This window comes from Hibiscus syriacus, unplaced genomic scaffold (genome assembly GCF_006381635.1).
Source record: "Hibiscus syriacus cultivar Baekdansim isolate YM2019G1 unplaced genomic scaffold, ASM638163v2 tig00111402_pilon, whole genome shotgun sequence".
Taxonomy (NCBI): Eukaryota; Viridiplantae; Streptophyta; class Magnoliopsida; order Malvales; family Malvaceae; genus Hibiscus; species Hibiscus syriacus.
In genome coordinates, this window is record NW_024063082.1 from 1,647,451 (window position 1) to 1,660,415 (window position 12,965).

Sequence of the window (12,965 nt, forward strand, 5' to 3'; positions counted from 1 at the left end):
ATAAATAATATAAAACTTTTTTATATTTAGTCTAACCATAACTGATTTATCATCGTATTATTTAAAATGTTATAGTAAATGATGAAGTATATGTACACTCAATAATGTGGTTATCCATACGAGAGAGACAGAGGGGAAAAGGAGTTCAACTTCACGTCAATCCTCGCACAGAGACAACATTTTATTCCTCAAGTACCCAAAAAGCAACTCCCTGTCTGCTATCCTACACTTTGAATTATTGCTCCTTTTTCATCAAAACTTCGTAAACCCTCCGTTCCCCCCCCCCTTTTTTTTGTTACTTTTCATTTGAATTAATAGATTAATTTTATCGTAGTTCGATATTTATATTTCTAAAATTAATAAAATGTTTAGATAAGTTAAAGAAAATAATCCCAATAATTGATTTTATAATATTTTACAAATTTTTTGTTTTATGAGATGCGTTAAAATAATAACGTGGTATTAATTTAAAATATCAACGTGATATATTAAAAGAGTGATATATACTCTTGTTCGATAAAAATTCTCTAAAAAGGATAAAAGATTATGGTAAAGAAAAGGAGGGGGAAGTCTCACGTGCTTCATATACGATTAAGAAAAGACGTTAATAATATATAGTCTAAGTTAAACTTTATTGGTTAGTACAACAAATCAAGTAGATTTTATGATTATAAAATTTATTATTATCTTTCAAAATTTTGAGTTCAAACATTACGTGTACAAGGGTATAAGTTTTTATTGTCACAGAGTTTAAAATCTTTAAACGTATTTTGCTTTATTATATATATATATAACTTTAGTGGTTAGTTAAGCTAAGCAGAAACTTTTTTTATGGCCAAAGTCATCAATATCGCCCCAAAAAAATAGGTAATTAACATATTGCTAATAAATACGCTTTTTAATCCATCTTTTATCAAAATGTAATTATTGTGGAAAAGAAAAGTTAACTAAGATAGTTATTATCGATGCAAAGGTATGAACTTCAAAGCTTAATATTTATTTTATTTATTTACTTCAAGACCTTTACTTTGCTGAAGATTTTAGGGTTAAAAAGTTAATTGTTGCATTCAAATTTAAGATATTTTATCTTTTGAACTTATTATAAGTATTAAGTTTGAGCAGTTGAGTCTATAATATTATAGGGTACATGTATATTATCAATAGTTAATAAATATTGTAAACATATACTATTTTATAATCACTTTATATTATTAAAAAAATATTTGATATTTTCTAAAAAAAACTAATTAGATATAATTAAAAGAAATAAAAATAATATAATTAAAAAATAAAAAATGTTAAAAGTATTATACATTAAATGATAATTAGATTTTTACCTACTTAAAACTTTCATACATTTTCATTAAAAAATTCTAACATGTAGTTCTAATTTTAGATTATCAAAAACATTTAAAATATCAAATTAATGAAATTATTACTTTTCAATAAATTTAATTTTCCATGGTTTATCAAAAATGACCTTGTTCTTTCACTTTAATTTGGTCCCCCATTTTTTGTAATGTTTTAAGTTTAGTTATTATCATTAAAGTAATGAAGAATTTTTTTCCATAAACAACCTTACAGAGGGTAAAGTCAAAAATCGTATCTCATTATCATTTTGGTATTTAAAGAAATTTTTGGTTTAATTTGTCCACTAAAATTTTCAACTATGATGCACGTTACCTCAATTCGTTTTTCTATTACAAGAAAATCATGAGACCCTTTAGGAATATGTCATGTGATACATAACATATATTAAATTCAAAAAATCGGAAGACAAAAATATTTAAAAAAACACTCTTAATTTCTTAAAATATAGTTTCCAGATATTTTATTTAAAATCCTATTTTTTAAAACTTTTATTCATATTTGATACATATTACGTGTCACATGGCATGTTTCTAAAGTGTCGCATAGATTTTTTGTAACAAAAAAGTAGTTAAAGCGACATGTACGACAGTTAAACACTTTAAGGATCAAATTGAATAAAATAATTTTTCAAATACCAAAATGACGTGAGATACGATTTTAGGAGCCAAAATATCATTCAGCCCTTAATTGAATATAATTGACTAAATTTTAACACAATCTTACTATATGATTGAATTGTCGTAAAAAGAAAAGGAAACCCACGTCATCATATAATTCGCACCGACTAAAAGTATTTTCAAATTTAACTAACTAATAACATTAATAAATTAGAGAACAAGTTATACCAAATTACATTAGAAATTTCATTATAGTAGAGGGATTAGAACCAGAATTAGACCTGTAATTTTAATGGAATGGATCACTCCTTTATAGGGCTAAAAGGAGAGATTCGGCATTGATTGAAGTTGGAAGGTAGGTAAGATAGAGTGGCCAAATCATTGGAACATAATAGTAATTTTGATGGCATCGGTGAACTGGGAAGGAAAGTGTCCCTTTAGGACAACGATTGGGACCCAAATGGGAGAAGTGTAAACAACAAAGCAGTGAGTTCATAATTTACGAATTTGCATGAATTGGAACACTCAAGCCCCGCTTTGCCACAAGTTGAATGAGTAACTTGTGTCTAAAAAAATATATTTAAAAATATAATCATTACATTTAAATCGATTGAAACATGAGTAGGGAGTGTAGTTAAAGTCGGCATGTTTAGGAAAATAATAAGAAAAATAAAAAATATAGGAATAAAGTTTCTAATAAATTAATTAAAAATAAATTATTTTAAATAATAATTGCTAAAGTCATTTTTAATTATGGACGACTTTAATATCATCGTTATTTACTTTATATAAAAATTGACATCCTAATATTATTGTTGGTTACATAATTTTATCAGAAGTTATTCGGTTTAGTAATTGATATTATTTGATATAGACTTATTAATTGAGTGTGTGGAGTATGTTTTATATTAATTTATTTTTATAGATTTTGAATTTGGACATGTTAGAATTTTATGATTCGGATTTGTTTTGTTTTAGTCTTAAAAACTAGTAATGTAACCCGTTTGGTGGAACAACTAAATTAAGAGAAAAAATAGAGAGAATTTGTGATGGATACACACTCTTAAGAGAAATGTATTGTTTCTAATAACTTTTGACTAACAATAAGAATTCTTATGGGGAGAATTCTTGTAACATTATATTTCTTTATCATCAAGTAATTAGTCTGATAAATAGATAATATACATTAAGATTATAATTCTGATAATACGAAATTTTAAAATATATGTAAGGTCTTATCATCACAAATACTTATAATTTCAATATTATGATGATTTTTTTCATAAGCATATTTTTTTTCTCTTTTTAGAGTTTTTCGCTTTATATCTTTTCTGTTCTGCATAATTCTTAATGTAAGATGATACATGTGGCTAAGCAATGAAGAGATGAAGAGTAGAGAAAAGCAAAAGCTTTGGAACTCACCATTGAATTAAGGGAAAAGAAAAAACATCCAGCCACTATTGCAGTCAAAAGTTATCTTTACCTTGTGGTCGTGGGATCGAGTCCCACGGGGGGTAATTCATAATTCGGAGGTCTCCCACGGAAGCTGCTATCAACTTGACGTTGGGGGCAGCCTACTATCCTACCTCCCCCTTACCCCATTACATATGAGAATAAGGGTCAACTAATTTATATTCGATGTCACTCTATTTTGAATATACAGACCATTCTCTTAATTCAATTTACTCTATCTACAAATCTCATAATTCGCTTTCGTATCATAGAGAGGGAACCTGGGGAAAACGCCAAAAGGATGGGACCAAATTCCTTCATATTTGATTGAAGCAAAGCGCATTGTCCTGGGCTTTGGTGTTTGAAATAACGCATGCCCTATCAAGCTGACACAAATAACCCATCGCATTTCCTCTCTTTATTCGCTCGCCTTTTCAAGCAATCCTTCCCACTGCTGTGCCCATCACTACTCAGGCTGTCCACTATATTTTCTTACAACCTGTGTAAAAAAAAACTTACTTTTACTCATAAAAATTAATTACTCAATAGTATATTCTCATTAGATTTTTTTTTTAGAAAATGTGGTGGATGGATGTGTTTCTATTCTATATGTATATATCACTTAAATCTAAAAAAGATGTAGATGATTGGATGTATTTTTGTTTTTGTGGTATGATTAAAAGAAAATATGAATAATGACATACCTTTTATGAGTCTTAAATACAATGTTTATGGTTAAAGATTAAAATGAAAAAATATATCATATGAACTTCGTAAAATAAACAAATAAGCACAGACGTGTTGAACTTGCACGAGCACACGAATTGAGTCAAGTCACGATAATGTAGTTGTATAAATCTCTTCTTTAATCACTAAATGTATTGAGTGTATATTTAAAATGCTATGTTTAAACATTTAAAAAATATCTAATCAATATGGGCTTCTCATTACCAAATATTACATTGGTTAGACATTTATTTTTCATCTCATTTAAATATAGTATTTTAAAGATACACTCTTTAATTGGTTGAATACAAATTTTATACACGTGTATTATCACTATTGTTTACCCACATATTCCTAGAACTACAAGCCTGATTTTTTACTATTTCGACAAGCATTTGGATCATGGATAACGATGTGTTTGCAAAAAATTAAAACTTTATGTTACAAAATAATCTTAAGGATTAAGATTAAGTGAGGCGACAAAAACAAGGATGAAGTGACATCATTTTAAGGCTTCTTAATGATTGAAAATATGGCAACATATCAACGTGTGTGTCATCAAGTAAATTAATGAAAAGGCAAGCAGCTTAACCCACAAAAAATAATCACGATAAGCAGGAAACTAATGAGTTGGCAGCGGCCAATATAATGCCTATCAACTAAGTAGATAAGATGCAAAATTGAAGATAAATACGGCAAGGATTTGTAGGAAATAAGACTGTTAAACAAGGCTTAGCTTCAGTTGATATGTGTACTGTGAGTGAAGCAAAGAAAAATTAAAGAGAAAGATAGCTTCGCAAAGCTTTTATTAGTTGTGTTTAAAGGCTAGTCGAAGTTATTATTGTGTTCGTGTTGTATCGTATTTTGTTCGTATCAATAATATCGTGAAGTATAATGTTTATAGAGTGTCCACTTACGCTTCTAATAACTGGTATCTAGAGTTTGGTTTGAGTTTACGCAACCTAGAAAATGACCAACATGATTCAACCACAAATCGCGAGATTAACAAGGCCAAATTATGGTAATTGGAGTATCCAAATGAAGGCTAACTTGGTTCCCAAGATTGTCGGGATATTGTCGAATAAGGTTATGCTAAACACGAAAATGCAACAGTATAAGCAGCTTTGACCAATGAAGAGATACGAGCACTAAAAGAATCCCGTAAAAAAGACAAGAGAGTGTTGGTCTTTATTTTTCAAGGTGTAGATGAATCTACCTTTGAAAAAATCTCAGATATGAAGATCGCAAAGTAGGCATGAGAGAATTTACAAAAATCTCTTTAAGGTGATGAGAAATCAAAAAAGGTACGTTTACAATCCCTAAAAGTTGAGTTTGAAATGCTAAAAATGAAAAATATAGAAATCATCGATGATTATGTTAGCCATGTAAAAAGGGTGGTAAACGAAAATAAAAGAAAATGGTGAATCCCTTGACCAAGTCAGGGTAATCGAAAAGATTTATGATCGCTGACACGAAAATTCGACTACCACTACAGCAAAACTGTTCTGTAGCGGCGTTTGGAGAGTAAACGCCACAAAATTTAAACATATAGCGGCGTTTTAAGCACAAACGCCACTAAAGTATTACTCTATCGCAGTGCTTATATAAAAACACCACGAAAGTATGAGTATTTAGCGGCGTTTATGCTTAAAATGACACTAAAGTAAGAGTCTTTAGCGGCGTTTGTGCTTAAAACGCCGCTAAAGCACGAGTATTTATCGGCGTTTGTTCTTAAAGCGTCGCTAAAGAAGGAGTATTCAGCGGCATTTGTTCTTAAAACGCCACTAAAGTAATGTGATACTAAGTTTTTAAAAATTCAAAAAAAAAACACTTCAGCCTCCTCTCAGGCACGCCACTCTCTCTCTCTCTATACTTTTTTTTTATATATTCTTCCTCCTTTTCTTTCATCGTCTCTCTTTCTCTCTTCAAATTTCGAAATATATCTTCTCTCAAATCTATTTCTTCATCGTCATCTCTTTCTATTATTTCCATCACTGTAAAGTTCCATCATTTCTTCCCAATTTTTTTATCCTTTGTTGACTTCATATGTTTAGATTTGATTGTAATTTTGAAGCTTTTTTGGTCCAAAATCACCAGCCACATCTCGATTACTTGATTTTCATTTTGGTTTTATCTTAAAATGTTCATATCTTATTTGGGTTCTTCGTGTTTCATGCTTTCAAGTATATTTGTATACAATGTTAATCTCTTTTTTCTATTGCTTTCAGGAGAGTGATTACCCAAAGTTAGCCATTGCTAAGCTTTTACGATTTCCGAAATAAAAGGGAATGCAATTAGGTTCACACAGTGTTGTCGTTCACTGTTTGCATAAACCCTAATATGGTTAGGTATTTTTCCTTTAAAGAATAACTTTCAGATTGTTCTTTTATCTTCGATTGTTGTTTCTCTTATAGAAGTTGCTGTTGGTTATTATAAATTTTGATTTCCCTGTACTCCCATAATATTCGCCATGAAAAAATCGAAGGAATTAACTTCTAGAAAACGATAATTGTGAAAGCTAACTCAAATTAAATGCTTGCTTTTTACTGAATTCGAAAATGATCATAATATGCTTGCTTTTTACTAAATACATTGAATTCATCTCTAATCTCTGTTCTTTTGGAATGCTGAATAGATTGAAGTACTTTTGGTATTTTTTAATCTAATTCATGGGATTACTTCCACCAAAGATTTGTAATTTCACCTTTGGTCTTGGCATCACAGTTCTAGAATTTCCAAAAGGGAAATTTTGGAAATTCTTCTCCTTATTATATTGTTCTAGAGCATTAGCACAATGGCTAGTGCCACCCATGCTGTTGTCCATCTTTGATAACACCTACCTTTTTTATCCATCATAATAACCATTACTAGTTTCTTACTCTCTGATATTGTTGGATTAGATACTCTCAACTAATTTTGAGTCTTTTGATTGCTCTTTGAACTTTATTGATCTCTATTTTTGTCTCTTAGAATCTGCAAAATACTCTATATATCCCTGATTTTTTTTCATACTACCTTTATGCTCCTCCCATTATTTAGTAGTTTTTAATTCATCTTTCAATTTCTTTATCTCATTTGTTATCTCATTTATTTGTGAATAACTACCCCACCATTGAAGCTTTGGTTTCACAGAATGTGAATTATTCATTTCTTGTTCTGGTTTTACAACACATTAATTCAAACAAACTCATTCTTCTTTCCTCTTCTGCGAACAAACTTGTGCATAAAGTTTCATCTTCCTTTTTCTGTTCTTCATTATGTACTCCTTTTGTTTCCCAGTTTTTCATTTGTATTCTCTTTATTCGCTGAAAAATTAATATTTCTTTTTTCCTTTGGAGACCTTTTAACTAAGACTAAATTTGACGTTGTCATTGAGTTCTAAATACTTGGGCAAACAGATTGAGAACTACAGTGTATGGCATTTCCTGATGAGTTTTAACATGAAAGTTGCTTTAACTTCTTTTTCTTCTATTATTTTTATTGTCCTTTTTGGTTCAGTGTTCAAACATACTTATTAAACTTGAACGGATACCAAACTCATTGATAACATTGGGCTACCTGGTTATTAGCTCAAAGTTCTTTCGTCACTGAATTATTTATGACATTAGCAGATACCAAACTTATTAAACTTGAATAGATACTGAATTCATTGGATCCTTTGAGACATCACTGAATTATTTTACATATAACATATATGTTTTGGTTACAAATAAAAGTTCGATGCAAAATACTGAAGAAAGAGGAGTAGAAAATTAGTCGGATGGAAATCATTTTTAGTTTTCTTTCTAATCTACTGGATAAAATGATTGTATTTCTTTCGTCATGTTGTGGTTTGAGAAGGATTTTTTTCCCTGACCTATGTCTTCAGTTACATGGTCATTGATATATATATTTGTTGAAACATTGGATATTGTCTCACTTATGTAAAGGCTAACATTTATCTGGTTCTTACGGCAACATGGTTGCTTGGCACAAAATGTTTTCTTATATCAAAGGCACAAACTGGATAGCAAAAGTCATGCTTGTGTTCTGCTAATTCTTGTTTCTTTTCTTTTGAGAATTAGATTGTTGAACTTTAGTCATTGACTTGTGTTACTTCTTTTGTGTTTTGGTTTTCTGCTTTATCACTTTACCTAGATAACCCCATATACTTTTGTTGTTTCTTGTGATTAATTTTCTGGAGCTAGTCACCCTCCATAACCTGTTGACACAGATCTTATGAAAATTGTTTCTGGAGCTAGTGATTAATTTGCTTTATTTCTATGGCATGTGTGGCATGGTGAAGGAGTTATTGCTTAAGCGATACTTCAGCAAGGTATTTTCTGCTTCAAAAACTTGTGTACTTTACTTTTTTGTATCTAGAACTGGCTAGTTGAGTGATGAGGTTGCAAATGACAATTGCAGGAAGTTCGTGGTAGCGTTGTAATACCGAAATCTGATATAGTTCAGGCATACATTATAACCATGTTTTTCGCTTTTCCCTTTCTCTTCAGTAGCTTGTTTATGTTTTAGTCATCATTTTGGCTGTGATTGTTGTATGGTTGCCATGAAATCCAGAAAAATTCATGCATAATGAGGAAAAAATATTGATAAATTCTTCTTGCAGATTGGTGATGTTTCACACAATGCATATAAAAATATTAGGGGGTAAGGAAATGATTTTTCACAATCCTCTCTATCTGATGGCAACACATATTTGTTTACATGTTGGTAGGGTTATTTACTCACTTTGTTGTATTTTAGTATAGAAATTAATTATTATATCATATTAGCTCACGATATATGGACTCAAGTGTGAGTTTTTCTACATATTTGAAGTTTCTTTGGTGGACATATTTCCATATCCCTATGTTGGAACTTCAATAAAAATAAGAAGTCTTGAGTGACACAAATATCAGCACTTCAGCAGTCGTACACTCTATGGAACTTTTGTATGGATTATATTATGATATTATGTTTGCTTCTATAAAAACTTCGAGCGAGAATTAAGAATCCAAGTGACCATGAAAGATGTGATACTTTTGATCAAACTTGCATGAGGTGATAGCATTCATGTTCCTTGATTTTCGTTTTTTGCATGTTATGGCCTATGAATTAGTGAACCTTACAACTTTGTTATGCTCGATAAAAGTTTAAGATAATTTTTCGCATTTTCTTGCCAAGAGTTTGAATCTGATTGTGAGCTTTCAGCATCTGAATCTGAAGAAGATGAGCGTAAAAGAACCAAAACATCCAGAACAGCTTGTAAGAGGAGGAAACATCAAAGGATGTGGACCCTTGCTGAGGTGATTAAGTTGATTGAAGGAATTTCTCATTATGGTGTTGGAAGATGGATTGATATAAAAAAGCTTTTATTTGCATCATCTTCTATTGGCAGCTATTTTGTGAAGGGTTTTCAGATTTGAGTATTGTTATACTTTTTGGTGGTTATGGCTCATATTATTGTTTATTCTAGTTAACAATGTTGAACTACATTAATGTAAACTTTGATTTATTATTATGAATTTCAAGTTTTTTGTTATGAATTTCAAGTTTAAGTTTGATGTTATGGATGTCAAGTTTATTTGATAATGCTATATGTTAAAATTTTAAATTTAGGTAACAAAAAAGTAGAAAACAACATTTGAAAAAATAGTTTTAATTCGCGGCGTTTGTATAAAAAACGCTGCTATAGATCTGACTTTTTGCGGCATTTGTTTCAAAAACGCCGCTATAGATCTGACCTTTTGCGGTGTTTGTTCCAAAAACACTGCTATAGATCTGACATTTTGTTGCCTTTGTATCCAAAAACGCCGCTATAGATATGACCTTTTACGGCGTTTGTTCCAAAAACGCCGTTATCGATATGACCTTTTGCGGCGTTTTATATCCAAAAACGCCGCTATAGATCTCGGTCTTTTGCGGCGTTTGTTCCAAAAACGTCGCGATAGATCTTGACTTATTGCGGCATTTTTTGTTCACAAACGTCGCTATCTTTAGCAGCACTGGTATGGCCGGCACTTCTTGCGGCGTTTTTCCAATCGCCGCAAGTGCTTTTAGCAGCACTTAAAAAAGCCGCTAAAACTCTGTTTTGCTGTAGTGTACGTGATCGTGGTAATTAAAGAATCAATTATTTATCTCAAATATCGATCAATGAACTTTTGTGTTCATTTCAAACCTATAAGCAGAAGATGAAAGAAAATGAAAATACTAAAAGTTTAGAACAAGCTTTGCAAATTAAGAAAGATTAATGTCAATTAAGGATAAGCTAACAACGGCTACATAAGAAGCCATTGAAAGGAGAAGTATTTAACAAACTCAAAGAAAGACTAGGTATAAAAAATCAGGTTTGAGGGGAGCGTTAGAATTACAAATCTGGTTTGTATTTTACTATGTCGGCAAGCGTTAGAATACTAAAAGTTTTTTTTTTACTATGTGTTGCCAAAAGAATTAAAACTCCATGTTGCATCAAAATAATCTTAAGGATTAAAATTAAGCGAGGCGGCAAAAACAAGGATGAAATGACATCATTTGAAGGTTTCTTAATGATTGAAAATATGGCAGCATATCAACGTGTGTGACAGCAAGCAAATTAATGAAAAGGCAATAAGCAGCTTAAACCATAACAATAATCACGGCAAGCGGGAAACTAATGAGTTGATAGTAGCTAATATAATGCTCATCAATTAAGTAGAAAAGCTGCAGAATTGAAGATAAATACGACAAGGATTTGCAGCAAACAAGGCGGTTAAACATGACTATGTGTGTGTTTTTAGCTTAAGTTGATATGTGTAACGTGAGTGAAGTAAAGAAAAATTAGAGAGAAATATAGCTTAACAAAGCTTTTATTAGTTATGTTTAAAGACTAACCGAAGCTAATATTATGTTCGTGTTATATCGTATTATATTTTGTTCATATCAATAATATCATAAATAATAAAGTTTATAGAGTGTCTACTTACGTTTCCAATACATATAGTATGCCTTTCAAAAACACATTTAACTTGATATATCTTTCAAAAACACATTTAACTTGATATATCGTTATCTATGTGACACTAAAAGAGTATTATATAATAAGCAATCAACATTTAATGTTATTTTAATGTATAATTTTTTAGGATGGTATATATGGATAATTTAGCTAAATTCAGAAATCAAAATTAAAATCAATTTTATTTTGCACGAGAATAACACTGGTTTAATTAAATAATGAAAAATAGTGGGAGTTAGGAGGAGTAAGCCTTGAGACCCCAGCCCACTGTTGGTGTAATGATCGAATTGGCAAGTTGCAGCTAATCTTGTCGGAGAATAGGCTGCTTTTACCCTTTTTGGTATGGTTGAAGGAATGTCTCTTTGCTTCCTTCGCATTTCATACTCCTTTCCTGGATTTCCCCTTCTTTTTTTTTCCTTTTTGGCTCCTGCTTACAAATCATTCCACTTAGTTTAGGTTAAAGTAAATAAAAATATTGTATTCTTAAGTTATTTTTATTAATTGAGAAATAAAATATCCATTTTCATGTTATAAAATAAAAGTATAATAAGATATAAATTTTGATTAGATTATGATAATCACAATTCTTAAATTATTAAATCATTTAAATATTATATTTTATTTGAATTTTGATTTATTTAAAATTAAATTATCATAATTATTATTACAATAACAAATTCATCGAGTGACTTCAATTATATAAGAAAATGTTATATTATCTTGAGAATTTAGATTCAAATAATTACATCTATAGAATGTGTGTATATTATCAGTTAGCCAAGGAATTTCTAAAATTCTATATAACCACAACAATATTATAAATCAAATAATCATTGATGTAGTGTATTGTAATATTGATAAACAAATATTACATATACAACGTGAAATGTGATTGTTTATAATTGTGGTAATAACTTATCACATGCGTCTCCCCTAGACTTATCCATGGCTGGCCTAGGCCGAAGCATGATATTAAATAGGCCCGTGACCCCAAATGTAGACAGAATTTAATACGAGGCTCAAACCAACTATACAAGGCCCATTGCGATGCTTAAAGTATTACAAAATAAGAATGGTGTTCATTCTAGGATCAAGTCACATGCTACAAACAAGCAGGGATGAACTCATGGTGTTAGGATACGGATATTTTTATACTTCTAAATTTTTAATATAAACTTTTAAATTAAGACTCTTAATAAAAGTTTATGTATACCCTTGTCAATAAATTCAATATAAAATTCTATTAAAAAATAAAAATAAATTCAATGTAAAATTTTCCGATCATCTCTCTAACAATTGCATAGAGAATCTAATTCTAGAGTAAAATGTCATGCTCGGGATTTATTGTCCGGGATGACAGAGGACTAATCTTAGCGGCTGGACATCGAACAACCTTACACATTACGTCAACGTTCATGGCAGAAGCTTTGGCAGTCATTCACGGGTTGCAATTAATCCTGGATTTAGGCATTCGGTCGGTGGTGGTGGAAAGTAATTCAAGAACCATAATTTCAAAACTAAACACCGAGGAGATCGACCCATCGGTGATTAGGTCGATGATCGGAGATGCTAAATTCTTGGCGAACCACCTTGAATCTTGCTCCTTCACCTTCATTAACGACAAGGAAATCAAGCATCACATGCAGTGGCTTCAACGGGATTTAGAAGTACCAATGACCGCTTTTGGAAAGAAGACGCACAGAAGATGGCCCTTAGAGCTGCAGATGTTGATCGTCGCCTAGTTGACCCACCTTGAGCTTTTGATGGCTTTCTTATTCTTTTCAGACTATAATTAACCCTTGTTTGAAAGTGAATCTAGTAATTTA